General features: G+C 33.2%; 1 pseudogene across 1 annotated transcript in view; it reads left to right on the forward strand.

Annotated features, from left to right (window-relative positions):
• LOC118191819 (glutathione peroxidase-like) overlaps positions 1 to 25,549 on the forward strand; it is a 38,603-nt pseudogene that overhangs the window by 7,410 nt on the left and 5,644 nt on the right. Inside the window, exons 2-6 of the transcript XR_015042693.1 lie at positions 494 to 537; positions 636 to 736; positions 17,409 to 17,556; positions 21,306 to 21,451; positions 23,340 to 23,424. The product of XR_015042693.1 is annotated as a glutathione peroxidase-like (transcript). The remainder of the gene's footprint in view (positions 1 to 493; positions 538 to 635; positions 737 to 17,408; positions 17,557 to 21,305; positions 21,452 to 23,339; positions 23,425 to 25,549) is intronic.

Raw genomic sequence — 25,549 nt, forward strand, 5'->3', positions numbered from 1 at the left:
GGTCTGGGCACACCTAGGGTTCGCCGTTTGATTTTAGGCAAGATTTCAAGGGGAAAATTTAAAAGTAATATAGAATAATGAGATTAGCAAACAGCCAAAAAAATAACATAGAAATTTCTTTTCAAACAATTCCTTTTATACCCTAAAAAAATTTGGAAGATTTTTTTTTGAAAAATGAGAGGTCTTAAAAAATTAACATGGCTAAAATATATGGACTGGTTTTTGTTGAGCTGCCATCTACTGTAAATAAAGAAGGATTAGAGTAACCTATAAATTCTTTTACATTCAACTTTTCTGTGCGTACAGAAGGAAATTTTTAGGTGTGTCCAGACTGGACAATGTGCCACAAAGGGTTAAAGAACCTAGATTAAGCATTGAAATATGATGAGAATAATTTTGTATTTTTTAGTGTCCTAAATTCATTAGAAATAGTAATATTTAAATATTTTTCAAATATATTCCATCGTAATATTTAAATGTTTTTCAATTGTAGCTTGGAATTTTCAAAGCAAAGTTGTGCCTTTTTCTGCAACAATGGTAAGACATTAAAAATGTTCTTCTAAAAGAGGCAGCCTTGTGTTATTGATCATAATGTTAATATTTTTTTTTTTTTTTTAACTGTTTGTTCTTTGCAGGCAACAGCTTCAGGAAATGCAGACTGGAAAACAGCTAAATCAATATATGATTTTTCAGCTAAAGATATTGATGGAAATGAAGTGTCATTAGAGAAGTATAGGTATTTTTCCATCATAATCTTTATTCATAATATTTGTGTTGTTGGTATTTAGTGCATAAAAGTATTTAGTTTTTCTCGACAGATATTTTTGTTATAGATGTTGAAAATTGTTTTATCAAAAGATGTATTTGACAAGATTTTTTATATTATTATACGTTTATCAGATTTTCATCCTATTGAAAATTCTTCTGAACAGATGTGAAAAATATGATTATTTAATCACCACTACGCTACCTGGAAAACCGGGAGAACCGGGAAAAGTCAGGGAATTCGAAAATTGACCAAAAAATTCAGGGAAAAGTCAGGGAATTTAAGTATTTTTGTCAAAATCTGGAAAAGTCAGGGAAGTTCATACAATGATCCCGCCAAAAAAAGCGATTTTTGCGCCGACGTCGGAAGAGATAACTTTTTTGGCGAATTGCCTATCACGTGAGTGTCTGCTGGCATAGAGCCAATTTTCGCAGGAAAGCAAGTTTCCCGCAATGGTTTGGTTTCCAGCATTCTCGAGAATCGCATGTGCAGTGCATGAACTAAAGAAAGTACCTGTTCTCGTATAAAACAAAATGGGTTTAATCTTAGTATACGGTACCATGGAGGTTAGAATCAAAGAATATGTATTGTAAAGAAGGAAAACCTCTCTGCAACAGACGTGGCTCCGTTCCATCATAGAGGGAAACAGCTGTGCATGCGTGATATATCTGCCGCCAAAGCTGGAAACCGGTGTCGAAGTTCGAAGGTCACGTTATCAAGAGTTCATTAAATGAATATCCTTTAAAATTTCTTTAACCACTTGCGCTAAAAAGACGTGCCAGGCACATCGAGATGTTTTTGTTTCAAACTGCGAGCGACGTGAACACCACGTCGATAAGCATTTATCGCAAAAATGAAAATAACATGGTGCACACGTCGCCTAACAACGAGATTGTTTATTTCTCGAGTTACAGCTCTGGATTGCACTCGCAGATGCGGAGCGGCGTAAATGAGACACTTTACCACTTGCTATATTGTAGCGCACGGCACCGCAACCGTGAAGTTTAGTCTTAGCGCAAGTAGTTAAACTCTAAATTAAAAGAAAATATTTTTTGGCGCAAGTAAATTAATTCATAGGTTAGTAATTTTCAGAGGGGGGGGAACTACGAAAATCCGTTTTTAAAATTATTGTGAAAAATCCAAGAAGAAACGTCCTTTGATAAAACGTTTGTTCTTGGATTTTTCGCAATAATTTAAAAACGGATTTTCGTAGCTTTTTTTTTGTCAAAGAACGTTTCTTAACACGTTTCTCAATTTCCGGTACACATCGCGGAGAGGGAAACTCTGGCCGCCAGGTTCCGTAGCCAAATCCCTTGGCAAATTTTCCCTCCGCATTCTAGCGGCGTAATAGCATTTTACTTGTATGGAAAATTTTCTTCTTTACATAGACCAAAGAATTAGAGATTCTTTGCATAGACGTTTTTTGGTTAAAATAATCTCCATGTATGCATTTGGCGACATGATGATGCGCACTAAACGGGTCATTTTGGTCTTGGCGACAATTTTCAAAATCGTGCCAAAGCCTCACCGTATACTGGAATTTTACCGCAAAATCTTTTTAAGCCTTTCTTTTTAATAAATACCTTGCCATTTTGCAGTAAAATAAAAAATAGTAATCTGTCATCTAGGCTAACCATGTAATATAACTATATTCGCTAAAATATCGTTGATTATTCTAATTCAATTTTTAAGTAATTATCTTTATTTTTATGTTATTCGTATAATTTAATGATGCTTCTTCCCTCTAAATTTATTAATTATTAGTAAATAATATTTCTAAATTTCAGGAAATTTTCTCTGGCATAATATTGAAATTAATTCTAGCAGTATGATGACATACCATCACGAAATTTAATGCACATATTTTTTTCTTATGTATGCTGCAAACTAAATATAAAATACCTCAATTTATTAAAATAGATTTCTTTCTTTCGTTTAGCTGCAGAATGTCTGCAAAAAAAGCCTTATTTTATTCCAGATTGGGAAGATTCTAATCTCAATCTTCAATGGAGAAAACAACAACTATTATAATTATATTTGTGTTTTCAAGTGTTAAGGTGCTTTTTAAGAACATACCTCACACAAATTAAATTTACCTAAAATCTAACCTAACTATTTAGCATTGCGTTGTGATTTATAAGGATCGTATTAGCCTCGTGTTGAACTGGTGATGTTGTGGTGATCCACGGTTTGAAAATGGTTTCTGAATCAGAAGAGATTCGTGCACTAACCTAGTGCTTCGCATTAGAGAGTAAAGAACATCTATGATATAAAAATGTACTTTTATTTACACAGCGAAAACGCGCAGCAACATTATTAACGAAAGCTCATTCTCCTAATAACATACTTCTTTTTACACTCCACTTGCGCATGCGCATTGGCAATTACCAAAGGAGCTTGGCAGATACTGCCATCTGTTGGATAAACTATTCGCTACATATTCCTCCCACCTGAATTTACTGGGAGGTAAATTCACATATCTGTTAAGTATAATATATGCATAATAGTACAGTATACAACATTGAAGTATAAAATTATGCCTACCAAGATGTTCTAATTAAATTGAAATACAAATTTACCTGGAGATGCAGCATTCCATAATTTTCTAGACATATTAACAGATAATACTAAACCTAGAAAAATAAAAATAAATCAAATTATTAAAAAGTATTCAAACAAGTACAAAACATTTCACAGACGTATCACTGGTTTCACAGTTCTACCACTGCTGGTAGTCATAGGAATATTTTCAGTCATATCCTTTTGGACTGGGTTATCCAGCTCAAGTCTATACAGTCTTTGCACTGGTCTCAGAAACTCAGAAGTCTCTGTTTTTATGACAGCAAGTCTTATTTGTCCATCATGACCAGGTAGCAGCTTTATGACACGCGCCAGGTTCCAAAAAGCACGTTTTTTGTTGTTATCTTCAAGTAGAACAATTTCACCCACCTGGAGAGGTTTAGCTATAGAGTTTTTAATGGACTGCTGACGTAACTGTCCTAGATATTCCACACGGAATCTTGCTCTAAGTTGTTCTCTCACCTTTTGTAGATACTTAGCTCGTTTACTCAGTTTTTCCTTATCCACTGTATCGATATCAGGTACTCCTGATTTGGAAATCTCCTGCAGGAACATTTCTGGAGTTAATGGGGATGAATCTTCAACGTCTTCCGACACGTAGGTAAGTGGCCTAGTATTGATTACTCTCTCACAGTCGCATAGTACTGTAAGCAACTCCTCGTAATCCAGGGCAGCACGACCTAGAACTTTTCTCAGAATCTGTTTCACCATTTGAACTAAACGTTCCCACCAACCGCCCCACCAAGGTGCGAAAAGAGGAATAAATTTCCACTGAATTCTTTGCTCAGCGGCCTTTGATCACAGACTCTCCCAATCAATTGTATGCAGAAGGCTCTCCGCTCCTTTAAAATTACTGCCATTGTCTGAGTATATTATAGATGGTCTTCCGCGACGAGAAATGAAACGTCTCAATGACTGGAAAAAAGCTTCAGTTGTCAAGGATGTTACTGACTCCAGATGAATGGCCCTATAGACCGCACATGTGTAAAGAACAATATAAGCTTTTCGACCATCTTTAAGGTAGAGGGGTCCTGCCAGATCGACACCCACTATCTCAAAAACATTTGCATCACGTACTCTATCTTTCGGCAAATCGGTGCCTCTTGACCATGACGATTCTGGTTCTAACAGCCATGATGGACCCTCCCACCATTTCGACAGCAAAAAGTGTTTAACTGAACAGCCTCTAGAAGGGAGATCAGCGGCATTCAGCTCCGAAGGGATGTAATGCCAATCTTCTATTTTTGTAAGTGTTCTGATTTCTTGGACACAATTCCAAACGAAAGTTCCCCACCGTACGTCTCGCTGGATCCAGCACAAAGCGGTTGTTGAGTCAGTCCAGAAGAATGTTCTTAAATTTGGCATGTTCAAATCTGAAAAGACCATACGTCCCAAGCGTGCTCCGATTAAGCAGGATAATAATTCCAAACGAGGAATGGATATACTCTTTAAAGGCTTAACTCTAGTGCGTGCTTGCACAAAATTTAAATAAACCTTATTTTTGGTCTTCACTCTTAAGAAAATACAGGTAGCATAGGCATGCTTGCTGGCATCGCTGAAAACATGAAGACTTACATCTTCGTTAACCGATCTGTCAATATTAAGCCATCTAGGAATTTTGACATCAGACAGCAGTTTCATTTCCTTTACCCATTGTATGGACTTCTTTTCTAAATGTTCTGGCAATTTTTGATCCCAATTTAATCGTAATTTCCAACACTCTTGCAATATCACCTTTGGGAACAGGGTAACGGGAGAAAGGAAGCCTACTGGGTCAAATAACTTATGCGCGCAAGAAAGGAGTGTTCGTTTACTCGCGACAATCTCCTCTTTCTTTAGTGACTCAATTTTACAGGAAAGAGTATCATCCTTCAAATCCCAGTTTAACCCTAAAACGCAAACGAATGTATCTAATTTAGAGTTGGGAATTATATCGGTTTCACAATTCGACTGCCATCCTCTAAGATTAAACTTTCCCAGTGACAATAACATTCTCGATTCTAGTACAAATCTATTCAATTCTTCAACATTCTTAAAACTAGTCAGGCAATTATCAACATAGAAGGACTCCTTCAAAATGTTGGCTGTTACTGCAAACTGATCTGGGGCACGATTTAAATGATAGTTCAACGTAGCGGCTAACAAAAATGGACTACAGTTAAGCCCAAAAACCACGCGACAATGTCTGTAAATTTTAGTATTCTCTTCTTTTGCACCTTTCCAAAAGAAACACAAATAATCTCTATCCTTCTCTCTTATACCAATCTGCAAGAAGGCTTTCTCAATGTCTGAAATTACTGAAAGAGGATATTTCCGAAAACGATTCAACAATGTTGGAATTATTTCTATTAGGTTGGGACCTTTCTCAAGACAATCATTTAAGGAAAGTTCTCCTTTGGCATGTGCCGAAGCATCAAAAACTGGCCTTACTTGCGTAGTTTCGCTAGATTCTTTAAAAACCGGCCTATGAGGCAAATAGTGCTCTCTATCTACTTCGCCTTCATTTACCTCTTCAATAATTCGTTCCTTCAACCAAGTATCAAATATTTCCTGATAAACTTTAATTTGATTCGAATCTAATAATTTCCTTCGCGTATTAGTCAGGCGTTTTTCTGCCAACGTTTTATTATTAGACAAGCGAGAGGGGTCCAGTACCCAAGGTAATGCAGTTTCATATCTCCCGTCTGAATCCAAATTCAAATTTTCCTCAAAATATTGCATGGTCTCCTCATGAATTTCAGCTTTCTTTTTAGACTCAACTGGGTCATTTATACCAATAACGTCTAACTTCCACAAGTTTTCTGCTGATCTTTCGTTTAGCAATAAAGAAACACATGCAAGAGAATCATTTATACCCGAAGATTCCTTCCTGGAATTTTACCCATTAAAATCCATCCCAAACTTGTTTCCATCGTGACCGGACCACTTTGTAAACATTTAATATTTCCGGTGAATAATTTTCCAGCAATATCAGAACCTATCAACAATTTAATGTAACTTTCGTTTTCGGGAGCATTACCCTCTACATCTGACACTTGAATATTTAATTTATGAAGTTCTTTCAACCAAGGACCTTTAGGTATTTTCTTAACATCAGAGCAGATAACAGATTCACTTAAACAATGCACACTACATACATATTTATTATGAAGGCTACTCAACTTAACTATATATTTAGAATGCAATTTTTCTTTTGTTTTTACACCTCCGAATAATTTATGAACTAATTTCACTTCACCAACACTGTTACATTTCAAAGAATCTGTAATATCTTTCGTTAAATAACTTCTCTCGCAACCCGTATCTATAATCCCTCTGACTATCCTTTCCCTGTTGCCATTTTTTACCCTTACGATTAATGTTTGTAGTAACACATCGGAGCTCGCGGATCTGCTAGCCAAAACATTGACCTTATTTTTCGCCACAGGCTCTACTTGTTTAGTCTCTTTCAATTGAGAAGGAACTTGTTGACACATTACTGCCAAATGCCTTTTCTGGCAAATTAAACACTTAACCTTGGACTTACAGTTACGAGAAATATGGTTTTTCTTCAAGCATAATAGACATAAACCCTTCTTAAATATTAAATCTTTTTTATCCTGATATGTAAGCGTACTAGCTTTAAAACATTTTTCTGTTAAATGTGGCTTATCACAAAATAAACACGATTCCTCAACTTTCTTAATAGGAGCATTTTCTTTAAATTTGTCTCCTGTATACAAATCATTACAAGTAGGAATATTAGACTCATCATTAATGTTTAGATTTTCTACTTTTATCAAAAGAAAAACACGCTAATTTAATTCTCTCTTCAGATATCACTTCATTTTTCAAAAACAGAAGAATAGATTCAAGATCGCTCTTACCTTGTTGTGACGAGCTCTCCCGTTCCCTCTCCCACACGCGTAAGATGTCAGGGGGCAGGCAAGATTCAACTAACGGAAAAATAACACTAGCGTATTTATCTTCAGTCACACCGAGAGATTCCAGAGCACGCAATTTTGTTTCTAAACTGTCGTACAATGATAGCGCAAAGTCCTTTTTGGTTGCATTATTATTTATCAACACAAGATTCAATAAATCCCGAACGTACACTTGTATAAGATGTATAAGAATATCTTCACGTCCAAAACGATTCTTTAAATGTTCGATGACTTTCGGATAATTTTCTTTAGTTGTCGGGAAACTCTGCACTATTTCCCGTGCTTTCGATTTGGCAGCAGTAGCCTGGATCAGATATACGAATTTCAAATGATCATCTAGCACTGGATCTTCGTGTATCTTACTAAAGGTATTCCAGAAATTCAACCATTGTCGTGGATCACCTGTAAATTCAATCAAATTTATTTTCGGAAGCTTCAAATTCGTTGCCGTTGTTCTTGAATCAACAGTTCTGGTTTCATTTACTGATGCATGAGTCAGCAAATTTTTCTCTAGTTTCACAGTGATTTGCTTCACTTTCATCCTGGATGCTATTAATTTCTCCTTGTAAGTCTCACATGACTCAAATTCTTTAGTATATTCTTCTTGCGAGACTTCTTTCAATTTTGATAGGAGATCCAATATTTCTTCATCCAACTGTTGTAGTCAAATTCCTTTATCTTCCAGAATTTCCAGGGACGATAATAGAACATCACTGTTCAATTCTGACTCATTCAAATGTCCATGTAGGCTATTATATGCTTTTGTGAAGGCTGCACGCAGTGGTATTCTTCTTACTTTCAAGGCTTCCATTTCTGCTGTTAAACCATCAAAAGTGTCCTTTACCTAACTAATGCGTCCTGTTAGACGGACGCCACTTTTTGCTGTGGTGATCCACGGTTTGAAAATGGTTTCTGAATCAGAAGAGATTCGTGCACTAACCTAGTGCTTCGCATTAGAGAGTAAAGAACATCTATGATATAAAAATATACTTTTGTTTACACAGCGAAAACGCGCAGCAACATTATTAACGAAAGCTCATTCTCCTAATAACATACTTCTTTTTACACTCACTCCACTTGCGCATGCGCATTGGCAATTACCAAAGGAGCTTGGTAGATACTGCCATCTGTTGGATAAACTATTCGCTACAGGTGATGATCATGAGTAATAATTAAATAAAACATACATTTGTTATCCAATGTATATATCTTAAATTTTATTAAGTTTCTTAAGTGGAAAAGTAAAAAAAATTATCAAACTAAGTATACCAAGAATAATTAAGAATAAATGTCCTCTGGGATTTATTGAATAATTAAGTGAATTTGCTACACAATACAAGTAATACCATAATTTACCTCTTAGCGTAGCCAACGTACATTACGCGGATAGACTGGAATTTTCTTGAAACGCACCTGGAAAACCTGGAAAAGTCAGGGAATTTCATTCTCCTGTTTGAGTGGCAACCCTGTTTAATGTACAGCAAAGTATGATTTTTATTGTTAATTTAATTTTAATTTAATTAAATTTTATTTTTATTCGTTTGAGTTATGAAAGTTTTGCTAGTAGAAAGAATTCCAGAAATCCACCGAGTTTGTGTTACATGCACATGACTCTACCACTGGTTGAAAGTTAAGATGTTGAATTCATTATAGTTTGGTTCCAAGTGTTATTAATGTTTTATAATATGATGCTTTTATATCGATATCTTGTACAAAATATCAGTGCTTTACGGAAGATGAAACCAGTTTAGTGTGCAGTCATGGCTGAGAAGACTGTTACTTAATGAAGACTGCGAAAATCACAACTGGTTTGATATTTAAAACATCATTCTTATTGCACTGGAACAATTATTCAAAAATATATTTTTACTTGAAATTGGCAAAACATTTAGGCTGTTTTGATATTTTCTAAATGTTCCTCACAATTTCTATATATGAAGTTTACATGTTAAATAATTGAGATGACAAGCAAAGTGAGAAACAAAGTTTACTGAAGCAGCAGCAGACAAGAAAAAGTAATGCATACTAACAGTGCACATATTTATAACTGGAAAGTCTTTATGTTCACCCTTTCTGGCACACTACCTCTTAAAGTCAGAGTTTTGATTAAAAAAAAAAAAAAAAAAAAAAAAAAAAAAAAAAAAAAAGAGGCAGTCAACAATTATTCAAAAATATATTTAAAGAGGCCTAGAGGAGTACACAAGTAAAATTTTGTGAAGATGGCATTTATCGTTTTAATTCTGTAGGTGTTCTCAAAGTGGCACATTGATTGAATAGAGCTTCAAAAAGAGTGCTGAAATTAGCATCGTTGTCAATGAATTGACCGATAAGATGCGAAGAAACAAAGAATGCAGATTCTCATTTGTCCTAGATTATTGGCGAGCGCGCTCTGGGCACACCTAGGGTTCGCTGTTTGATTTTAGGCAAGATTTCAAGGTAAAAATTTAAAACTAATATAGAATAAGGAGATTAGCATACAGCCAAAAAAACAACATAGAAATTTCTTTTCAGACAATTCCTTTTATACACGTGGTCGAGTAATGCAAAATGGTGCAAAGCAAATCTTTGAAGCAGAGACATGTTCAATTAAAATTTTTTATTTTACATATATATTTAAAAAAATCACTTTTTGAATCTAAAGAATCATCTCTTCATGAACAGAAATGAAAGTATTTAGCTTGGATTCTAAGTGAAGTTGAATTGTTTAATTAAAAATTTTCTTTGTAGATAAGGCAAACATCACTTTTGTTATTCTGATTTCTGAAGCAGTATTATGATTTTTCCATCAGTTGCTTCAGATTTTATGGAGTAATGTGTTGTACCAAATAATGTACCATACATTCCAGCGTATAAGGTGCACCCTTTTCTTTAAGAAAAAAACCTGAGAGATACCTATGCGGTGCTGTTATCTTTTAAAGTAATTTATTTCACGATTTTTCCCAGACTTTGGAACAATGGTATATTGAATTGATGAGGAAATACATGTACACGTAAATTTCGATCGAATCATTTATATTAAAAGTGCACATTCGCATTATGGCCTGAATATATGGTATGTTTATTATTATAAAAACAATACATGCTGTTTATTGCTAAGAAAAGTTCAAATACTGCCTGTTTTGTTATATTTTATTGAGCCACGTTTGAGGCTCAGTTTCTAATAATTATAAGAAATGAGATGTAGCTAATTTTATGCCAAACTCTGAGCCAAATGAGACTAGTGCCAAGTTTTCTGCAAGAGATTATTTTGAGCATATTCTCTATCAGACTGTGGAAAAGTTTTTTTTTTTGGTTGAAAATTAAAACTTTCTTAAGGAATGCAAATGGAGCTACTCTATTATATGGCAGGCAGTGTTAGATTCATAACAAAACAAACAGTAGTTTATTTTTGGAATGAAATTGTATTTTTAAACGGAAATCTTGCAGTGGCATGCTTTTTTACCAGTCATTAATTTCAAATGCTCTGGCATCAGAGTAGCAAATAAAATTATAAACAATTTTGTTTCAGCAAATTACTACCATAGTGATGTTATTTTTAAAGCACGTTATTAAGACTATTAAATCAGCACTAAAGACAAATATTATTTTTCAAATATTCACTTATAATATGTTTTCCTCTTGGACTTTTATTTCGAGCAGTTTTTCCTTGCAATCTTTCTTTATAATTATCTTGCTTTTTAGCAGCTGCAGTTCAGTGTTGCAGATTTGATGATAGCAACTTTAAGCATTTGTTAGATGCAACTTTCGTTCAACGTTTAGATATTTAAGTAACTGCTAAGACTAACTTCTTTCAGATAAGAAAAATCCACGCTAGGCCTCGTTCAGTCAGGAGAAATGTGATGCCTGTTAAATTCTTGTGTTAACTATGGTGGGTAAGGTAAAACCTTTCATTTGTACTTATTGAGCATTTCTGTCAGAGCCTTCCCATATAGGCTTTTTACTCAAAATTAATTGCTCATTCATAAGGAAATCGGATCATTTGTATATTTTTCTGCGAGATTTTTGTAACCACTTTTACTAACTTGTTGCAGTTTTGCTTTTTATGGACTTCTCATTGCTGGACTGATGGTGGTTTTAATTCTCATGCAAAGTTTATAATTCACGCATCGTCAAATAACCATTATTAAAGTTAAAATCTTTCATTTTCATCATCAAAGTATTTCTTCAATAATCTTGCAATGCCCAAGCATTTCTTTTCACTACTCGGAAGGAATATGAGGCAGAAACTTCTCTATTCTACAGAGCCTCTGTCAAAAATGTGGTTTACTGATACTAATGAAATTACAGGAGGTTTTGATATTTTCTAAAATGTTGCATAGCAATTTTCCTTTCTAGTGTTTCTGGCCTGTCACATGTTTTGAGTTTTATTTCTAGTAATATTGTATAGCTTATTGCTGATTTAGCCCATTCTAACAGTTTTATTTCCATTTCAGCCATAGAGGGAAAGATGAGATACTTTTATTCCCCAGTTCAGTCCGATCATGAACTGTATCCTGATTTTTAAATATAAAAGTTTTTGAACTCTTTATTAATAAAGGTAATATCGATGCTTTCAGTTTTTGCTGTGGTTTAGCTTGTTAGGATATAATTGTATATGAAAACAATATTGTGTAAACCGATTAAAATTGAACCCTCAAAAATTAATGCAGAAATAAAGAGAACCTATACCCTGTTTAAGAGAAAAGACTGGAGCAAATTGTGCACTAATATTGATGCTCGAACTCCTAATACAAAATTACGGAAGCTTGTAAAGAAACTTGGTAATAAACAATCTCAATACGAGTTTTGTAATTCCATTTATAATGATTGAGCAGGTGTCCCTAATGATAAGGCTGCTGGTAATCTTTTGGTTCGTCACTACCAAAAAATAAGTAAACTCATTTTAACGAGAGAAGCTAAAATGCTGAAGAATAAGGCCAGGTGCATTGTTCATGGTTGCCACAGTAAAATACATAAAGGACATTTTCATTCATGCTGGACAAAATGGACAATGCCTTAAGAACACTTGACCTGTCGAAATCTCATTGTCCTGATAATATTAATGGTAAATTGATACATAATCTTAGCCCTAGAGGTAAAGAGTGTCTCTTGAAATTTTTTAATAAATCCTGAAAGCTAGATAGACTTCCTCAAGAATAGAAATGCTCTCTCATACCAATTAGAAAGCTTATTAAACCACTTGAATTGCCCGGCGGTTTTAATCCTCTTGCATTGACTAGTTTCCCTTGTAAGCCAATGGAAAAGATGATTTTATGCAGACTGACATTTTATTTGGATTTTAACAATTTATTGCCAAGAGAACAATATAGTTTTAGGAGAGGAAGCTCTGCTATCGATCAAATCCTATATTTTGGATAAAGTGTTAGACTCGCATAACTTGAAGCCTGCTAACCATATGACAGTATTGTGTTTAGACCTGACAAGCTTTTGATAGAGTCTGGATTAATCAGCTGATTGTAAAGCTGTTTGATACTTTCAAATTTGATGGAAAGGCACTTGTCTGGGCTGAAGATTTTCTGAGGAACAGATCTTTTTTGTCAACTTTTAATGAATCATATTCTAGAGACAACAGACTAAGTCTGCCTCAGGGTGCTTTGATGAGTCCCCTATTATTCTCATCGTATTCGGCAGGGATTGAGACAATTATAACCCACAGATGTGAAACTGGACTATTTGCTGATGATCTAATTTTATGGAACTCTGAACCAGATATTGGAGTGATTGAAAATTATATCAATTCCACCCTTTCTGAAGTGGAGGTTTTTTCCACTTGCCATAAAATACAATTTACATCTTTACATCTTTTATGAGCTTTTACACACTAAACGAAAATTATATAATTATCATCCATATATTGTTATGCTGGATCAGTTTTTATTTTCATATATTAAACATCCTAAATATTTGGGCTATATGCTTGATTTGGAGTTGTTGCATAATAAATGCATTGAAAAATCTGGTTTCAAAGGGCAGGAAAAGACTGAGCATCGTTAACCTGGCGGAAGTCGCACCAAGAAAAGTTACTAGAGTGGGTGCGTGGGGTATCACATACCCCAATATTTAAAATACGATAAAAATAGCTTTATTTAGTTTTAAAGCTGTTTTTCTTGTTCTCGTGTATTATAAATATGTGAATAATAATTGGGTTTCAAAAACTTAATTTCCAAAATAATCTTAGAGTTAAGATTAATAAAAAAATAAACATCATGCCTCTAAGTTTCATTGCATCTTTCATTGCATACACAATGCTTATTTTATTTCTTCACACTTTGAACAAAATACATTCATGTGTTCTTGGCACAAAATGTTTTCACATTTTAAACATTGCATTCACGTACTTCTGTCCTTGGCGCGAGGGCAATTTATCACATCTTTCATACTTAGTTATTTCAAATTTCATGTATTCGTTTTAATTCTTCGTCAAAAGTTTTGCTTTTGTTTTGCATGCAGTACGTCATAATATAAATCAGAATATTAATCTGATTCTTTGTGCAATACTTTTTTTCATTAATTGTAATGCTAAGTCCTTCAAAAACAGACTTCTGTTTCTGGTTGGTGGATTAGCGGTTGAATGTAATATAATTCAAGCATTTATTACAGGAACCTTCAGTGCAGGAAAGAAAATTACCATTGGCCACCTCTTGGTTATTCTGGCAATTGAATAATTGGCTGACATTTCATCTTCCATATCCACTGCTCCTTTAGTCATATTATAAAAACATATAATTCCTGACGTTTTATTTTCTCCAATAGTATCATCTATAGTATGATCGTTATATAATGTTATATAATCGTTATATAAGCATAAGAACAGTTTTTTCTTTTTTTTAGGAACATTAGGAATTAATGTTTTATCTTATTGAAACCAAAACAGTGTAGAAAATATTCCTAGTTTCATCTTCAGTTTCCGAAATGCAATCTTCATTGCTTTCAAATATTTGTAATAAATCGCACTGGCGAACATTCGATTTTTGAAGTTCAGATTTTCAGCATGAAGGTGCAGTTGCCCCTCGCTCCCTATTGTTAACTTCGCTTATTTTTCTTGTCCTTTGCGTTACATGTTTGATCAGATAGCCTGGCTCAGTAAAAGTAGGCGGCCAGTGTAACTCTGATTAAAAATCCAGTTATAACCACGTGCATTGCTGATAAGGACCACGTGTTTCTGAGACTCCTTCCCCTTTATTTTTCTTCTTTCTTTCTAGGTATTTCTTTCTCCTGATGAGGAGGGACCTTTAACTGCCCTCGAAATCAGTTGAGTGTTTCAATATACTTATGCTAAATACAAGGTTGTTTTTGTGATTTTGATTGTCACATTAGCGTGTTTCTCTCTAGTCTACACCTCAATTCTTCTTCATGATTGGATTTCTAACCAAAGATTGAAAAGAAACAGGCCTTTTTCTTTGGCTTATTTCGTGGGTTTCATAGGTAAAAGTATTGAGAGATACTCGCTGAAACTTACTATTAACCCACTGAAAGGACTTCCTGATATCTGTTTGCACATAGACCGAACCTCTTATGCCAGTAACAACAACAACAACAACAACAAAAAAAAAAAAAAAAAAAAAAAGATTTACTTGATTATCTTCAGCAGATTTCTCTCAAAACTTTAAATGGCATTCCCTCTAATGCTTTTCAGATTTTCACTGATGGCAGTAAAAAGGAATATGGGAATTGTGATCATGGAGTTTTCATTCACCTATTAATAGCTTTAATTTTAAGACTAGAAATCCTGATCACTGTTCTGTTTTTCATCTGAGCTCGTAGCAGTTGAGGAAAGCATAAGCTTGCACTGCCTACAAAGATATCTGGATTTTGACTGACACTCAGTCCTATCCAACATCTGCAAAATTGACTTCGTATTGGTGATAAGACTTCACTCTTTATTTTGGCTTTACTTTAAAAACTCTTCCTGTCAAGATGTATTTGGTAATGCAATGGCTGATGCCCTGGCTAAGGAAGGAACTTCAATGACTCTGACCACTTCCACCTTGAGCTTTTTGGAGATCTACTTGTGAGTTAAATCTGTTGCTACTTCTTGGCATTCTCTTCCGGCTCATGATTGGTACTTTGGCAGGCAGCCGGGAGGTGCTATTGGTTTTAGGGATAATCGTATTCAGCAGACTACTGAGTCCCCATATTCCACTTCAAAGATCACTGCCTAGAACATGAGGTCTCTATCCCGAGCCTGAGTTTCACCTTTCAAGTGACTTAATTCCAGTTGTCCAAACATAAAATTTTTAAGGGGAGTTTGACTGAAAACTGACTTTCCTTCCTCGTGTGCAGTATCAGAAGTGTTTAAAATATGAAATATGTTTAAAGTATTGACATACACCTTCTGAGGTGCAGAAGGTGGCAGGATTCTCTGCATTTACAAAGCACCCGTCTATTTTAGATTGGATTATAGCTAAGTTGTCTATGGATCAGCATGGTCTTCAGTTTTATTGAGATTAGATCCTATTCACCATCATGCTCTGCAGTTTTCTTCCGGAGCCTTCAGAACATCTCCAATCTACGGCCAGTAATATATTGACTTTTACAAACCCTCACTTAAATTAGGACATTAAAAGTTGTATCTCGAATATTATTTCAATATCATATCGCAATCTAATAATCATTGCAAGATTCTTCTGCTTGATGATTTATGTGACCCCTTATCTGAAGCATAGCAATGTTGTGTACCTATTTTAAGGGTTCACTCACTCATAGAAAAATAGGGCATGAGTAGTATGGAGTAAAATATTTTATTTTAAAATTATATCTAGGGAGAATGCACAAAATAAAACTTCTAAATGTTTTCCAGCATCTTGACAAAAGAAAACAAAATCATATATGAAGAAAATTTTCTTGAGCACAGAGAAATATTTAGCAGTTACATTCTCATATAAATGAATACGTCAAAAGCTGTCAATTACGTCGGAGCAGCATTTGTGATTGAAGACATTGCAGAGGTTAGATATTTGCATGAGGCTTGCTCTGTATTCTTTTCAGAGTTAACTTCTGTTTATTGTACTCACTGATGGCAGTAAAAAGCAGTTGAAATTGTAAGAAAAATTTCATTTAAGTTAAATCTTTAGTTCATGAGTGTTAAAAACTTGATTAATGTAATAAATTTAGAAAAACTTCTTATAGCTCTTCATGTTAAAATTAACCCTTTGAACAGCACTGCTTTTTTAAATCTTCTCAGGAAGACCTGAATTTAAATGGCATTTATTAGTTAAATTTGTACAATTTGCATATATTTGTCTGTTTTTCTAAACTTCCATTCTTTAAGGTATTTAATTCATTTAAAGGAAGTAAGAGAGGAAAATATTTTAAATTATGAGCTGATGTATACCTTTTGACATAAAATTTCATGATTTGATAAAGCAGTCATGCCACTTAGGGTTAATTGTTTAATTGCACTATATGCTTCCTCCTTATTTTGAAGAAAACAGCCTGAAGTTGCTCAATTACATATGTAGAAGTTTTGGATTTGCTGGTAATTAAAGTGATTTAATTACTGTTTTTGCATCATCTTTTCTTTTTTCATACATTTTATTCTTGTCAAGTTTACTTTAGAATTATAACTGCTATTTTTCAAACTTAGAAATGAAATAATCTCTGCAATTTCTGTACCTGGAAATTTGTGTTGAAAATTTTTGTAGAAAAAGTGCAGATATATTATGCAAATATGTTTATCATTTTAATTAGTTTTTATTTGATTTAATTTTTAATTAATGCTGTAACTTAGTGCTTTAAAGAATTCCATTTTATGGTATAGTAAGTAAGTTGCTAAAGTTCTGTTGTTTGCAAATACTTCTTATCAAAATTTTCATAAGAAATTTTTAAGTACTTGGTAAAATGGATGATATAATTGAAAGATATTAGTATGGAAACTTATTTTTGTTTGTATTAAATCATTGGAATAATAATAAAAAAAATTACTTTAAATTGTGTGTAAATTTAAATAGGTAAAATAGAATGGAATTTATATATTAAAATAATTTAATCTAGTTCACGTAATATACTCATTATTTGGGCAATGTTCAACATACTTTAATATACATGGTCATGTAATTTTTATAATTTTGATATTTCTTGAAATTAACTTTTACTAAATATATATTGAAAACAATAAGAATACCTTTATCATATTTTAGGGGCCATGTTTGCTTAATTGTCAATGTGGCGTCTAAATGAGGTTTAACCTCGCAGAATTATTCCCAGCTGCAAGCACTTTATGAGAAGTATGCTGTATCTAAGGGCTTGCGAATTCTGGGATTTCCATGCAACCAATTTGGAGGACAGGTATTTAATCTTGCATCAAACTTTAAATTATATATTTTAAATATAGAATATAATTTTGTATTTACTTTTAACCCGGGGCACGCATGCTCTTTTAAGTTACACGAGTACGCACCCTGTGTCCAAAAGACCCAGCTCGTGTTTTTTGAAGAAAAAAACTGTTACTCTTCAGGTAAAGCGTTACATTTATACTAAAATATTATGATCAAACTTTAAAAATATGCAAATTATGCAAATTAAAATTTTAATTTCTATAATATTTTTTATGATAAAGGAATAGAAAAACTTATTATATTAATAAAGAATTTATTAGGAATTTATTATATTATTATTCATTCTATTCAGAAATTATTATTCAGGTTTATTAGGAATATACTGCCTGAAAGAACATCTTCCTCGGAAAGCTTCAAGTTTTTCATCAATTGTTATGAGCTCACCGACAGTGTAATATTTCTGGCAGTTATTCACAAACTCTTCAAAAACACTCTCTTATAGGTGCAAGTTTATCTGATTCTTTCTTGATGACATGAATTCCTATGTCATCATAACACAAACATCTTAATAAAAAAAGAAAATGTTTGTAGGACATAGTTTTGTAGAAAATTTCCAAGCCGGTTCCATATGTTACCCATAGATCCCGCACATTTACATGAGATGACTTATGTCAAAAAAATATGACCTATAAAAGCACAAATTTCAATTAAAGTTGTGTGAAGAGCTCTCTCTCTTTAAAAGCTGTCAGGAGTAGATGCAATATAAATATTTGTATGCCTGACGACTTTCAGCAACATTTGTTCACTTAGTAAAAGTTCCCACAATTCATTTGGAGTCTGCACATATTTTGCCTTTACCGATGTTTCCAGGCAATTTAGTAACAATATGATGAGTTCTAACATCAGCTTTAAGTTTTTCTTTTGAACATTTTTATTTATTTATTTTTTGTTTTTTCCAATAAAGCAATAAATGTCATTCTCATTTTTTTTTTTCAGAATGCATCTCGATTTCTGAATAAATATTTTGAGAACTAAGAAATTCATTATAACTTTCCTTATCAGTTTCTTCAATGGAGTCTTTAACAGTTCATACATCTAATAATTTTTGCAAGCGTAACATTTCTTCCTTATAGGATAAATTACTTGACATATTTGCAGCTTAATGTGCTACCACAAATGAACTATGTTACAAAATGAGAATAGGCAGAATCTGAAAGACCCGATCCTGTCAAAACAAAACTTCAAATAAAATTTCCGGCAATAAACTTCAGAAATATAAAGATGATGGCCTTGGAAGAGACTACACTGAACCACAACTGCTTGGGAAAAATAGGGATGTTTTTAGAAACGTGTCTTTAACTGCTGTGAGACCGCGCAACATTTTTCATTAAATGCTTCCACCCCTTAGAATAATTAATGGGTATTGCTATTCTTAGGACCTTCCTAAACCAGTTGTCCAAGGTCACATACCAAGTTGCATTTGGCTAGTTCTATTTCTTCTTTTATTTTAAAAATATTTTCCCTCTCAGCGATCTGTGGGACCGATCACAGTGGATACTATTCAAATTTCGGCCGATAAAGTTCACTTTTCATTGTTGTTACATATTTCTCTTTTTTATAAATATTCTTGAAATGTCTTCAAATGCATGCAGGAAACGTTCTATATATCTTACCCAAGACCAAATTAAATTAATAGTTCGAAGTTGGTCTAATTTAGAGTTCTCTGATGAAAGGTCCCATCATGAAATTATTGAAAGCGACCATGACACAAATTCAGAAATATCTGCCGATGAAAATGAAACTCCATGTTCTCCTTCTACAAGAGATTTTTTTATTGGAAAAAATGAATTCAAATGGTCTATTCAAGAGCCCAACAAGGGTGTTTGAACTCATAGTCAAAATATTATTCTTCGTTCAATCTATTCAACTGCTAGTTGAACCCGACGTTGGCCTATGACAATATTCTTGAGAAACTTGAATATCTGTGCAATAAATGCATTCCTATTATTTCAACCTTATCCCATTGGCTCCGAAAATGAAACGAAAAGATTTCATTAGCAATTCAGTTGGTGCAGTCTCATGTAAAACGGAGGATAACTTCATCATTTTTACCTAAAGAACTCAAACTTACAATAAGAAGAGTTTTTTTGGAATAAATGATGATGAAGGAAACATTGCGGTCGAAGACTATAAATTAAGTAATAAAAGAACGTGCTATATTTGTCCACCAAGCAAAAAAAAAAAAAAAAAAAGGAAAACAGCTTACAAATGTATAGCATGCAAAGAACCAGTATGTCTACAATGCAGTAGAGAAGTATGTATAAAATGCAGCTAGAATTATAATTTTAAAAATAAAAATTAATTTTCTATATTCTTATTAAAGCATTCTTATCGCAAATTTTAATGTAAAATAAAAAAGTTAAATTTTAAAATTTACTTTTTCCGTCCAGATACGTAAGCGAAGGAATTATTATCATAGTATTTATTTTATTTTAATGAACTGATTTAAGTATAAAAATTGCTTTATATCTTTATGAAAATGTTAAATATATGAAATTAAATAACATTTATTCAAATAAGAAAAATTAAACCATATCTTTTGTTTTAGCAGAAGTGGTCTGAGAGACCGCTCACAGTAGTTATGCGACAATAATCACAGTAGTTACAGGTTAATCGGGTGGGTCCATTGGACCCAGCACACACGCTTGCGGTTAATAACTTTTATTGGTGAATATTTTATTAAATAGTCTCTTCAGTAAGATTAAGAAATTAAAATATGCTCTGTATCTTGTATGTTAATAAAATGATATATCTTTTCTTGATCCATATAAAATGATGTATCTTTTCTTGATCCATATAATTAAAGTGTCAATACAATATACATACAATAAAGTTAAAAAGTGTCATTTTGTAATATGTTAGTAAATACATAAAACAGATATAAAAAAAGTATTCTGCATTTTTCAATTATGGTAATACTGCATTTGTTCTAAATTATTTTATTTATTATTATTTTTGACTTTCATTAAGTAAGATTTACAGTACTTGCTTATTAGCACAATCACCGTAGTGTGGTTTGGTGGATTTTTACAAAATGAATGATGACACAATTTCAAAAAAAAAAAAAAAAAAAAAAAAAGAAGGCATTGCATGCATCTAGAAGAGCACTCAGTAAACCTGCTCACAAATGGGTTTCAGCTTCTTCTTCCTAGCAGGAATGTTAGCAAAATCGTATTTAGAAGATTCAAACCAGCTGTTTCCTTTTAGCAATTTTGTAGCAGAATACTGTATTCTCGAAAAACTTTTATCAGTTTCTTCCACAGCTGCAAATTCCAGAAGCACAGATTTTAAAACTGAGTTTAAGATCACAAATAAAAAGTTCTAATTAGTCTAAAAATCATTTTAACTTAAAATAAGGAGGGGTTGGGAACCTGCATACGGAAATGGTGATGTTGCTTGTTAAAACTGGGATGCTGGAATTGGTGCATTTTGAACATCTGGTGATACTTATTATAGTTGTTGCATTTATGCACAAGTACCAAATTACATGTTAGGAACTAAAATTTAACTATGTGACACATATTTCAATACATAAATAATTCTTTTTTTTTTCTTTTCAAAGAAGTGAATTATTAGTTAAGATTGTGATAGATAACAGTTGTTAAAATGTGTCATTTTGTAATATGTTAGTAAATACATAAAACAGATGCAAAAAATTATTCTGCATTTTTTTTAAAATGTGGATATTTTTTAATTTAGGAGCCAGGTACTGAAGCAGAAATTAAAGAATTTGTGAAGAAATACAATGTTCAGTTTGATATGTTCAGTAAAATCAATGTTAATGGTGATAATACTCATCCTCTTTGGTCCTACTTAAAAAGTAAACAAGGTGGAACTTTTGGCAAGTGAGTATGAATATTTAACCTAAAACACAGTAAAATCACAACTAATCAGCATATATTGAATTGGAATATTTTTATTCTATCTTTTGATTATCCAACCTAAAGAGCAATTAGTCGCCTCCCCAAAACTTCTGCCAGAATGTTATGCATAAATTTGGCATAATCTCAGCCATGGTTGATGAGATTTTGTAATCAAATAAGAATGTTTTACATTAATATGTTTAAGGCCTATTTCTAAATAAATAAATAAAAATAAAATGTCTTTGGAAATCATTAATGCTTTATATTTTGACAGTGAATAGCTACATGTGTTTATGGATGGCTGTAAGTTGGCTGACAGTATTCATGCAGGCACTTGTGTCTTTTGCTAGCTTTTTTCATTTTACAATCCTGTTGGAAGGAATAACACTGCTTTTAATGCTGCAGATTATGTCCATATGCATGGCCTTACTTCAACTCCAATGTCACATTGGACATTTTTCAAAGGTTTTTCATACTTTTTGATTCTGAAGCTGCCACTTTGTCTTTTGAATCACCAGTGTATATTGTATGTTTTAAAATGCCAGCAGTTACTGTACAGGATCTGTCTTCTTTTCCACATAAACTAAACAATGAACCTGGTGAGTTCTTGCACAGGCGTGAAGTAAATACCAACACAGAAGAGTGAAAATAACCCTTTATTAATTCCAACTATTAACTGAAAGGCACATACTTCATGCTTTGTAATAACACTAACTACTTGTGGTGGAACTTGAATATTATTACACAATCAAATTCAAGTCTAAATAGAATGGTGCTGGATTAGCACGTTAAAGTATGGCTAACTTAGGTTGGCTTAAAAAAAACCTAACGGGCATGACAATTATCCGAAGTGGCCAAGGGGTGTACTAGTGTAACAGCAATGTCAGGAACGAAATGTAAGCTGGCTAGCGAAAACCATGCTCTGCCTAAACTCAGGGATTCACCCGTTTAAATACTCTCTTAACTTTAAATTTACATCCTCCAAGAAAATGAAAGGTTCAGGAAAGGTATCAAACTTAAAATAATTTGTTATGCAAAATAAGGGAAACCCTACAGCTAAACAATTTAGCTCAATGGATACCACCGCACTGTGGCCTTCATGGAAATGAAAAAGGCAGATTTCCTGGCAAAGAAAGGGGTCAGTTTTTTCCAAACAACTCACAACCACATCCCTTTTTATACTGCCAAAAGAGTAATAAAAAAATTGTTACAGAGATGTTATTTGAAAAGACAGTTTCTTACAGGAACAGTCGTAAACAATGGATTAACAGAATTTTTGACATTCTTTTATGGCCTAGAAAGAAAACTATTGCTATCTTTTGTCTTGATTCTGGCGGTGATTGTCTTTAAAACATCTGCAATGAATGAATGTTGTCACAATTCCAGTTTGTAAACTGTCCAACTGTGAAGAAATGGATGCCTCGCATCTGAGTCATTGCCCTGCATTTAATACTGGATCCTTCTGGGAGAGATATTGGGAGGAGAGACGCAAAAGAGGTTTAGGGTCATACTGTGGATTGTTTTTAGTTTTGTTGTTCTCTTACCTATTTCCTTGCTGTATCTACTGTTGTCTTTGTAATCTACCATTTGAAATAAATAAATATTGGAAAAAATTAAGGCTTCCTGATTTTATGTCTATGATGTATTTTTTTAAAATTTTACATAATGAGAAGCTGATAACAAATAAGAGGATTGTTTTTATAATTTTTTAACTAGATTCCCCCCTCCATTTATTGTATTTTTTAGTGTGAATTGGCAATTTTTGTATGTTAGCTTTCTGTAATTTTCATATGTTAGGCGTTTTCCAAGCTTTTGTAGTTGAGATTTTACTGTATATGTAAAGGGTTAATGAAATTTTTCATGTTTTCAGCTTTATAAAATGGAACTTTTCAAAGTTTTTGATTGATAAGAATGGACAGCCTGTTAAACGTTACAGTCCTCAAACAGCACCAAATGTAAGTACTTGTAATTCTTGTTAGGATATTTTTATAGTTTCCATGTTTGTGTGTAAATAAATGTTATTTATTTACAATTTGCTAAGTCAGGATAAAAGTGCAATGGTTATGTTCTATATTGATGGGAAGTATTTATAAAAATATTTTTAATACTTTTCAGATAGCCATGTGACACACTTATTTCTTTCCGTATGCCATTAGCTCAGTCAGACAAAACAGAGCAATAGCTAACAGCAACAAGAAAGCTATCTGTAATTTCCTGGGGGGGGGGGAACCATTGAGTTAGAACTCATATTGTTGGGATGTGGAAGTCGTTCTGAAAATCTTATTGATTGTTAACCTCCTTTAAGATTTTTCAGACCTGAAAATACTATATTGGATATCTTATATTCCTATATTGGCCACATTGGTATTAGCAGCAATAACTGGCAGACATAGCTGGCCTTACTATTGATGTATACTCTGTGCTTAATATCCCTTATGCAGATATCATAAATTCCTAAATAACAATGCTGCAGCACTTGTATTTACAAATAAGTAACAAGCTATGTCATGGGAAGCATGAAGGCGAGTATTGGATTATAAACAGAACTCTCAAAGAACTTTTGACACACTTGTGGATTAGTCACTTTAAAGATTACGTGTCAGCATCTGCTAAAAAAGTGATGTTCCAATCTGTGCAAACTGTAATGCCCAGTTGTCTGTGGTTTGTATTTTGATTGTCCAAATTAAAAATTTTTTAGGTTGAAACATTTTGATTCTTTCAAAATTTATATTTATATTAAAATTAAATTTATATTTAAATTAAATTAAATTAAATTAAATTAAAATTTGTATTTAAATTAGTCCTTGCTTTTTAAAAGATAAGGCCTTCACTATAAACTGTAAAACATTAAAGGTTGTGTTTGTATATTTTTTACATTTTAATGTTTTTAAAGTTTTTAACTGAAATAGGTTGCTTTCAGTGCGATGTAAAACATTACTAGGTTATTTGAGTTTCCTCGCTGTTTTTTCTTTTAGGCTTTATGGATTTTTAGAATATGTTTTTAATGTGTTTTTTTTTTTATATTTATAGCATATAGTTCTTGTAACATTTTATGTACTCTTAACTAAATAACTTCATCCTGACCATGCAGGTTTTGCACCATATACACCACCGCCATAAATGAGGCTGCATAGCTATTTCAGCTTGAAGTCTAATTTAAATTTCATTTGTCTCTTTCTCTCTCTTTTTTTGTTTGTTTGTTGTTAGGTTGTCATTTTTAAAGGGGGGGGAAACTTGAACCTTTATAATTAATATCAGCTTCCTCTTGTGCCCTATACGTAGCGTATTCGGAAAAACTAAGTACCGTTTCATTGTAGCGCTGTCGCAGCGCAGTGGTAGGCGTCCTGCGCATGCGCACTAGTCTTTCTTGTTCACTGACTTTCAGTTGTCGCCATTTTGGTTGCTCTATGTTGTGTTTTCAGTTTGCTGTGCACATTCAAAAGGTTTAAGACAATTAGTTCTCCCACTGACTGTTAGACTCGTGCAGTGATTAAATTTTTGAACGCGAGGAATGTTAAACCGGCCGAAATTTATCGTCAAGTGACAGAAGTTTACGGTGAATACGCGATAAGTTATGGAATGGTGAGAAAGTGGGTAAGAATGTTTAATCAGGGTTCATACGGTCCTTAAAAGTCCTTAATTTTTTCAAAAATGATTTTTGGTCCTTAAAAGTTCTTCATTTTGGCCAAAATGTATAAAAGGTCCTCAATTTTGCTCATTTGACATTTCTTATCATTTCTAATGATTGCCGCCATTCTAAGTGTGAATTACGATTTCTCATGAATATGGAATTAAAATTACACGGCTCTTAACCAATCTGTTGGCGGATTTGCATTGCAAACAATAAAAAAAAAATAAAAAAAATTAGCTACCCGAACGAAAGTATCGGTGTCTGATTGGCTATTCACCCAATCTTTCGAAACAGGTGTTATCCATAAATTTAGGCAGATTGTGACGAAAGTGTGAAGCCGGAAGTTCTTTAAGAGGCGAAAGTGATGATGAAGGTGCTCGAGAAAAAAAAGGGGGGATTCTGAAAATATTTGCCAAAATTAGAGCAATTCCAACCTGGAAACCCACAGC

The sequence above is a fragment of the Stegodyphus dumicola genome, chromosome 8, assembly GCF_044657685.1.
Source record: "Stegodyphus dumicola isolate Sdum_Otavi_A_Nest chromosome 8, ASM4465768v1".
In the NCBI taxonomy this organism is placed as follows: domain Eukaryota; kingdom Metazoa; phylum Arthropoda; class Arachnida; order Araneae; family Eresidae; genus Stegodyphus; species Stegodyphus dumicola.